At 40.0% G+C, this 8,810-nt stretch overlaps 1 protein-coding gene across 2 annotated transcripts in view; it reads right to left on the reverse strand.

Moving 5' to 3' along the window:
- Positions 1 to 8,810, reverse strand: part of LOC128705896 (transmembrane channel-like protein 7) — a 738,019-nt gene that overhangs the window by 592,449 nt on the left and 136,760 nt on the right. The gene's annotated exons all lie outside the window — the stretch shown is intronic.

Below are 8,810 nucleotides of genomic sequence, written 5' to 3' on the forward strand. Positions count from 1 at the left end.
TAAGCTTAATAACTGGTGGTTTAGTAACCCAGGATAACCCAGTAAGTTTAATAACTGCTGGGTTAGTAACCCAGGATAACCCAGTAAGTTTATTAACTGCTGGGTTGGTAACCCAGGAAAACCCAGTAAGTTTAATAACTACTGGGTTAGTAACCCAGGATAACCCAGTAAGTTTAACAACTGCTGGGACAGTAACCCAGGATAACCCAGTAAGTTTAATAACTGCTGGGTTAGTAACCCAGGATAACCCAGTAAGTTTAACAACTGCTGGGTTAGTAACCCAGGATAACCCAGTAAGTTTCATTACCAGTGGGTTAGTAACCCAGGATAACCCAGTAAGTTTAATGACTGATGGGTTAGTAACCCAGGATAACCCAGTAAGTTTAATAACTACTGGGTTAGCAACCCAGGATAACCCAGTAAGTTTAATAACTGGTGGGTTAGTAACCCAGGATAACCTAGTAAGTTTAATAACTACTGGGTTAGTAACCCAGGATAACCCAGTAAGTTTAATAACCACAGGGTTAGTAACCCAGGATAACCCAGTAAGTTTAATAACTACTGGGTTAGTAACCCAGGATAACAAAGTAAGTTTAATAACTGGTGGGTTAGTAACCCAGGATAACCCAGTAAGTTTAATAACTACTGGGTTAGTAACCCAGGATAACCCAGTAAGTTTAATAACTGCTGGGTTAGTAAAACAGGATAACCTAGTAAGTTTAAAAACTACTGGGTTAGTAACCCAGGAAGTTTATAACTACTGGGTTAGTAACCCAGGATAACCCAGTAAGTTTAATAATTGGTGGGTTAGTAACCCAGGATAACCCAGTAAGTTTAATAACTGGTGGGTTAGTAACCTAGGATAACCCAGTAAGTTTAATAACTACTGGGTTAGTAACCCAGGATAACCCAGTAAGTTTAATAACTACTGGGTTAGTAACCCAGGATAACCCAGTAAGTTTAATTACTGGGTTAGTAACCCAGGATAACCCAGTAAGTTTCATTGGTGGGTTAGTAACCGAGGATAACCCAGTAAGTTTAATAACTGGTGGGTTAGTAACCCAGGATAACCCAGTAAGTTTAATAACTGGTGGGTTAGTAACCCAGGATAACCCAGTAAGTTTAATAACTGCTGGGTTAGTAACCTAGGATAACCCATTAAGTTTAATAACTATTGGGTTAGCAACCCAGGATAACCCAGTAAGTTTAATAACTGCTGGGTTAGTAACCCAGGATAACCCACAAAGTTTAATAACTACTGGGTTAGTAACCCAAGATAACCCAATAAGTTTAATAACTACTGGGTTAGTAACCCAGCATAACCCAGTAAGTTTAATAACTGGTGGGTTAGTAACCCAGGATAACCCAGTAAGTTTAATAACTAATGGGTTAGTAACCCAGGATATTACAGTAAGTTTAATAACTGCTGGGTTAGTAACCCAGGATAACCCAGTAAGTTTAATAATTGCTGGGTTAATAACCCAGGATAACCCTAGTAAGTTTAATAACTTCTGGGTTAGTAACCCAGGATAACCCAATGAGTTTAATAACTGGTGGGTTAGTAGCCCAGGATAACCGAGTAAGTTTAATAACTACTGGGTTAGTAACCCAGTAAGTTTAATAACTGCTGGGTTAGTAACCCAGGATAACCCAGTACGTTTAATAACTACTGGGTTAGTAACCCAGTAAGTTTAATAACTACAGGGTTAGTAACCCAGGATAACCCAGTAAGCTTAATAACTGGTGGTTTACTAACCCAGGATAACCCAGTAAGTTTAATTGCTGGGTTAGTAACCCAGGATAACCCAGTAAGTTTATTAACTGCTGGGTTGGTAACCCAGGATAACCCAGTAAGTTTGACAACTGCTGGGTTAGTAACCCAGGATAACCCAGTAAGTTTAATAACTGCTGGGTTAGTAACCCAGGATAACCCAGTAAGTTTAACAACTGCTGGGTTAGTAACCTAGGATAACCCAGTAAGTTTAATAACTGCTGCGTTAGTAACCCAGGATAACCCAGTAAGTTTAATAACTACTGGGTTAGTAAATCAGAATAACCCAGTAAGTTTAATAACTGCTGGGTTAGTAACCTAGGATAACCCATTAAGTTCAATAACTACTGGGTTAGCAACCCAGGATAACCCATTAAGTTTAATAACTGCTGGGTTAGTAACCCAGGATAACCCAGAAAGTTTAATAACTACTGGGTTAGTAACCCAGGATAACCCAGTAAGTTTAATAACTATTGGGTTAGTAACCCAGGATAACCCAGTAAGTTTAATAACTGGTGGGTTAGTAACCCAGGATAACCCAGTAAGTTTAATAACTGCTGGGTTAGTAACCCAGGATAACCCAGTAAGTTTAATAACTGCTGGGTTAGTAACCCAGGATAACCCAGTAAGTTTAATAACTGCAGGGTTAATAACCCAGGATAACCCAGTAAGTTTAATAACTACTGGGTTAGTAACCCAGGATAACCCAATGAGTTTAATAACTGGTTGGTTAGTAACCCAGGATAACCCAGTAAGTTTAATAACTACTGGGTTAGTAACCCAGGATAACCCAGTAAGTTTAATAACTGCTGGGTTAGTAACCCAGGATAACCCAGTACGTTTAATAACTACTGGGTTAGTAACCCAGGATAACCCAGTAAGTTTAATAACTACTGGGTTAGTAACCCAGGATAATCCAGTAATCTTAATAACTGGTGGTTTATTAACCCGGGATAACCCAGTAAGTTTAATAACTGCTGGGTTAGTAACCCAGGATAACCCAGTAAGTTTAAATGCTGGGTTGGTAACCCAGGATAACCCAGTAAGTTTAATAACTACAGGGTTAGTAACCCAGGATAACCCAGTAAGTTTAACAACTGCTGGGTTAGTAACCCAGGATAACCCAGTAAGTTTAATAACTGCTGGGTTAGTAACCCAGAATAACCCAGTAAGTTTAATAACCAGTGGGTTAGTAACCCAGGATAACCTAGAAAGTTTAATAACTGCTGGGTTAGTAACCCAGGATAACCCAGTAAGTTTAATAACTGCTGGGTTAACAACCCAGGATAACCCAGTAAGTTTAATAACTACTGGGTTAGTAACCCAGGATAACCAAATAAGTTTAATAACTACTGGGTTAGCATCCCAGGATAACCCAGTAAGTTTAATAACTGCTGGGTTAGTAACCCAGGATAACCCAGTAAGTTTAATAACTATTGGGTTAGTAACCCAGGATAACCCAGTAAGTTTAATAACTACTGGGTTAGTAACCCAGGATAACGCAGTAAGTTTAATAACTGCTGGGTTGGTAACCCAGGATAACCCAGTAAGTTTAATAAGTACTGGGTTAGTAACCCAGTAAGTTTAATAACTGCTGGGTTAGTAACCCAGGATAACCCAGTAAGTTTAATAACTGCTGGGTTAGAAACCCAGGATAACCCAGTAAGTTTAATAACTACTGGGTTAGTAACCCAGGATAACCCAGTAAGTTTAATTACTGGGTTAGTAACCCAGGATAACCAAGTAAGTTTAATTACTGGGTTAGTAACACAGGATAACCCAGTAAGTTTAATAACTACTGGGTTAGTAACACAGGATAACCCAGTAAGTTTAATAACTGGTGGGTTAGTAACCGAGGATAACCCAGTACGTTTAATAAGTACTGGGTTAGTAACCCAGTAAGTTTAATAACTGCTGGGTTTGTAACCCAGGATAACCCAGTAAGTTTAATAACTGGTGGGTTAGTAACCGAGGATAACCCAGTAAGTTTAATAACTACTGGGTTAGTAACCCAGGATAACCAAGTTTAATAACTGATGGGTTAGTAACCCAGGATAACCCAGTAAGTTTAATAACTGCTGGGTAAGTAACCCAGGATAACCCAGTAAGTTTAATAACTGATGGGTTAGTAACCCATGATAACCCAGTAAGTTTATTAACTGCTGAGTTAGTAACCCAGGATAATGCAGTAAGTTTAATAACTACTGGGTTAGTAACCCATAATAACCCAGTAAGTTTAACAACTGCTGGGTTAGTAACCCAGAATAACCCAGTAAGTTTAATAACTGCTGGGTTAGTAACCCAGGATAACCCAGTAAGTTTAATAACTGGTGGGATAGTAACCCAGGATAACCCAGTAAGTTTAATAACTGGTGGGTTACTAACCCAGGATAACTCAGTAAGTTTAATAACTGGTGGGTTAGTAACCCAGGATAACCCAGTAAGTTTAATAACTACTGGGTTAGTAACCCAGGATAGCCCAGTAAGTTTAATAACTGCTGGGTTAGTAACCCAGGATAACCCAGTAAGTTTAATAACTACTGGGTTAGTAACCCCGGATAACCCAGTAAGTTTACTAACTACTGGGTTAGTAACCGAGGATAACCCAATAAGTTTAATAACTGGTGGGTTAGTAACCCAGGATAACTCAGTAAGTTTAATAACTACTGGGTTAGTAACCCAGGATAACCCAGTAAGTTTAATAACTACTGGGTTAGTAACCGAGGATAACCCAGTAAGTTTAATAACTGGTGGGTTAGTAACCCAGGATAACTCAGTAAGTTTAATTACTTGGTTAGTAACCCAGGATAACCCAGTAAGTTTAATAACTACTGCGTTAGTAACCCAGGATAACCCAGTAAGTTTAATAACTACTGGGTTAGTAACCCAGGATAACCCAGTAAGTTTATTAACTGGTGGGTTAGTAACCCAGGATAACCCAGTAAGTTTAATAACTGGTGGGTTAGTAACCCAGAATAACCCAGTAAGTTTAATAACTACTGGGTTAGTAACCCAGGATAACCTAGTAAGTTTAATAACTGCTGGGTTAGTAACCCAGGATAACCCAGTAAGTTTAATAACTACTGGGTTAGTAACCCAGGATAACCCAGTAAGTTTAATAACTGGTGGGTTAGTAACCCAGGATAACCCAGTACTTTTAATAACTACTGGGTTAGTAACCCTGGATAACCCAGTAAGTTTAATAACTGCTGGGTTAGTAACCCAGGATAACCCAGTAAGTTTAACAACTGCTGGGTTAGTAACCCAGGATAACCCAGTAAGTTTAATAACCAGTGGGTTAGTAACCCAGGATAACCCAGTAAGTTTAATAACTTCTGGGTTAGTAACCTAGGATAACCCATTAAGTTTAATAACTACTGGGTTAGCAACCCAGGATAACCCAGTAAGTTTAATAACTGATGGGTTAGTAACCCAGGATAGCCCAGAAAGTTTAATAACTACTGGGTTAGTAACCCATGATAACCCAGTAAGTTTAATAACTACTGGGTTAGTAACCCAGGATAACCCAGTAAGTTTAATAACTGGTGGGTTAGTAACCCAGGATAACCCAGTAAGTTTAATAACTAATGGGTTAGTAACCCAGGATAACCCAGTAAGTTTAATAACTGCTGGGTTAGTAACCCAGGATAACCCAATGAGTTTAATAAATGGTGGGTTAGTAACCCAGGATAACCCAGTAAGTTTAATAACTACTGGGTTAGTAACCCAGGATAACCCAGTAAGTTTAATAACTGCTGGGTTAGTAACCCAGGATAACCCAGTACGTTTAACTACTGGGTTAGTAACCCAGTATAACCCAGTAAGTTTAATAACTACTGGGTTAGTAACCCAGGATAACCCAGTAAGCTTAATAACTGGTGGTTTAGTAACCCAGGATAACCCAGTAAGTTTAATAACTGCTGGGTTAGTAACCCAGGATAACTCAGTAAGTTTATTAACTGCTGGGTTGGTAACCCAGGATAACCCAGTAAGTTTAATAACTACTGGGTTAGTAACCCAGGATAACCCAGTAAGTTTAACAACTGCTGGGACAGTAACCCAGGATAACCCAGTAAGTTTAATAACTGCTGGGTTAGTAACCCAGGATAACCCAGTAAGTTTAACAACTGCTGGGTTAGTAACCCAGGATAACCCAGTAAGTTTAATTACCAGTGGGTTAGCAACCCAGGATAACCCAGTAAGTTTAATAACTGCTGGGTTAATAACCCAGGATAACCCAGTAAGTTTAATAACTACTGGGTTAGTAACCCAAGATAACCCAATAAGTTTAATAACTACTGGGTTAGTAACCAAGGATAACCCAGTAAGTTTAATAACTGGTGGTTTAGTAACCCAGGATAACCGAGTAAGTTTAATAACTACTGGGTTAGTAACACAGGATAACCCAGTAAGTTTAATAACTACTGGGTTAGTAACCCAGGATAACCTAGTAAGTTTAATAACTGCTGGGTTAGTAACCCAGGATAACCCAGTAAGTTTAATAAGTACTGGGTTAGTAACCCAGGATAACCCAGTAAGTTTAATAACTGCTGTGTTAGTAACCCAGGATAACACAGTAACTTTAATAACTACTGGGTTAGTAACCCAGGATAACCCAGTAAGTTTAATTACTGTGTTAGTAACCCAGGATAACCAAGTAAGTTTAATAACTACTGGGTTAGTAACCCAGGATAACCCAGTAAGTTTAATAACTGCTGGGTTAGTAACCCAGGATAACCCAGCAAGTTTAATAACTGCTGGGTTAGTAACTCATGATAACCCAGTAAGTTTATTAACTGCTGAGTTAGTAACATTGGATAATGCAGTAAGTTTAATAACTACTGGGTTAGTTACCCAGGATAACCCAGTAAGTTTAACAACTGCTGGGTTAGTAACCCAGGATAACCCGGTAAGTTTAATAACTGCTGGGTTAGTAACCCAGGATAACCCAGTAAGTTTAATAACTGGTGGGTTAGTAACCCAGGATAACCCAGTAAGTTTAATAACTGGTGGGATACTAACCCAGGATAACCCAGTAAGTTTAATAACCGGTGGGTTAGTAACCCAGGATAACCCAGTAAGTTTAATAACTGGTGGGTTAGTAACCCAGGATAACCCAGTAAGTTTAATAACTACTGAGTTAGTAACCCAGGATAACCCAGTAAGTTTAATAACTACTGGGTTAGTAACCCAGGATAACCCAGTAAGTTTAATAACTACTGCGTTAGTAACCCAGGATAACCCAGTAAGTTTAATAACTGGTGGGTTAGTAACCCAGGATAACTCAGTAAGTTTAATAACTACTGGGTTAGTAATCCAGGATAACCCAGTATGTTTAATAACTGGTGGGTTAGTAACCCAGGATAACTCAGTAAGTTTAATTACTGGGTTAGTAACCCAGGATAACCCAGTAAGTTTAATAACTACTGGGTTAGTAACCCAGGATAACCCAGTAAGTTTAATAACTGCTGGGTTAGTAACCCAGGATAGCCCAGTAAGTTTAATAACTACTGGGTTAGTAACCCAGGATAACCCAGTAAGTTTAGTAACTGGTGGGTTAGTAACCCAGGATAACCCAGTAAGTTTAATAACTGGTGGGTTAGTAACCCAGAATAACCCAGTAAGTTTAATAACTACTGGGTTAGTAACCCAGGATAACCCAGTAAGTTTAATAACTGCTGGGTTAGTAACCCAGGATAACCCAGTAAGTTTAATAACTGCTGGGTTAGTAACCCAGGATAACCCAGTAAGTTTGATAACTACTGGGTTAGTAACCCAGGATAACCCAATAAGTTTAATAACTGGTGGGTTAGTAACCCAGGGTAACCCAGTAAGTTTAATAACTGCTGGGTTGGTAACCCAGGACAACCCAGTAAGTTTTATAAATGCGGCTTATTTTCATTGGTGGCTCTGTTACAGTTCTTTCCCAGGCTGCAACTCCAACACTCGACCACCACCTTTGTGTTTTATTTACTACCAAGTAACAGCGGTCACCAGGTACTAAGCTACTTGTTAATGTGTCGCGCCCAGTGTTGGGTTCCACCACACGCTCCTTAGGTACTGAGCGGTGGAGATAGGAAGGAGGGGGAAAGGGAGAGAATAGGAAGGTGAGAGAGAGGGGTGGGGGGAGGAGGAATGGGAGATGGAGAGAGGAGAAAGAGAGAGAGGAGAAAGAGAGAGAGGAGAAAGAGAGAGAGGAGAAAGAGAGAGAGGAGAAAGAGAGAGAGGAGAAAGAGAGAGAGGAGAAAGAGAGAGAGGAGAAAGAGAGAGGAGAAAGAGAGAGAGGAGAAAGAGAGAGAGGAGAAAGAGAGAGAGGAGAAAGAGAGAGAGGAGAAAGAGAGAGAGGAGAAAGAGAGAGAGGAGAAAGAGAGAGAGGAGAAAGAGAGAGAGGAGAAAGAGAGAGAGGAGAAAGAGAGAGAGAGAGAGAGAGAGGAGAAAGAGAGAGAGGAGAAAGAGAGAGAGGAGAAAGAGAGAGAGGAGAAAGAGAGAGAGGAGAAAGAGAGAGAGGAGAAAGAGAGAGAGGAGAAAGAGAGAGAGGAGAAAGAGAGAGAGGAGAAAGAGAGAGAGGAGAAAGAGAGAGAGGAGAAAGAGAGAGGAGAAAGAGAGAGAGGAGAAAGAGAGAGAGGAGAAAGAGAGAGAGGAGAAAGAGAGAGAGGAGAAAGAGAGAGAGGAGAAAGAGAGAGAGGAGAAAGAGAGAGAGGAGAGAGAGTGAGAAGAGAGAGGAGAGAGGAGAAAGAGAGAGAGGAGAAAGAGAGAGAGGAGAAAGAGAGAGAGGAGAAAGAGAGAGAGGAGAAAGAGAGAGAGGAGAAAGAGAGAGAGGAGAACATAAGAACATAAGAAAAGAGGATCACTGCAGCAGGCCTGTTGGCCCATACTAGGCAGGTCCTTTACAATCCATTCCACTAACAAAACATTTGCCCAACCCAATTTTCAATGCTCCCCAAGAAATAAGGTCTGATAACTCTATCCACTCATTTGCGAGCCCCACTCAAATCCAACCCCTCCCACTCATATATTTATCCAACCTAAATTTGAAGCT

This window comes from Cherax quadricarinatus, chromosome 3 (assembly GCF_038502225.1).
Source record: "Cherax quadricarinatus isolate ZL_2023a chromosome 3, ASM3850222v1, whole genome shotgun sequence".
In the NCBI taxonomy this organism is placed as follows: domain Eukaryota; kingdom Metazoa; phylum Arthropoda; class Malacostraca; order Decapoda; family Parastacidae; genus Cherax; species Cherax quadricarinatus.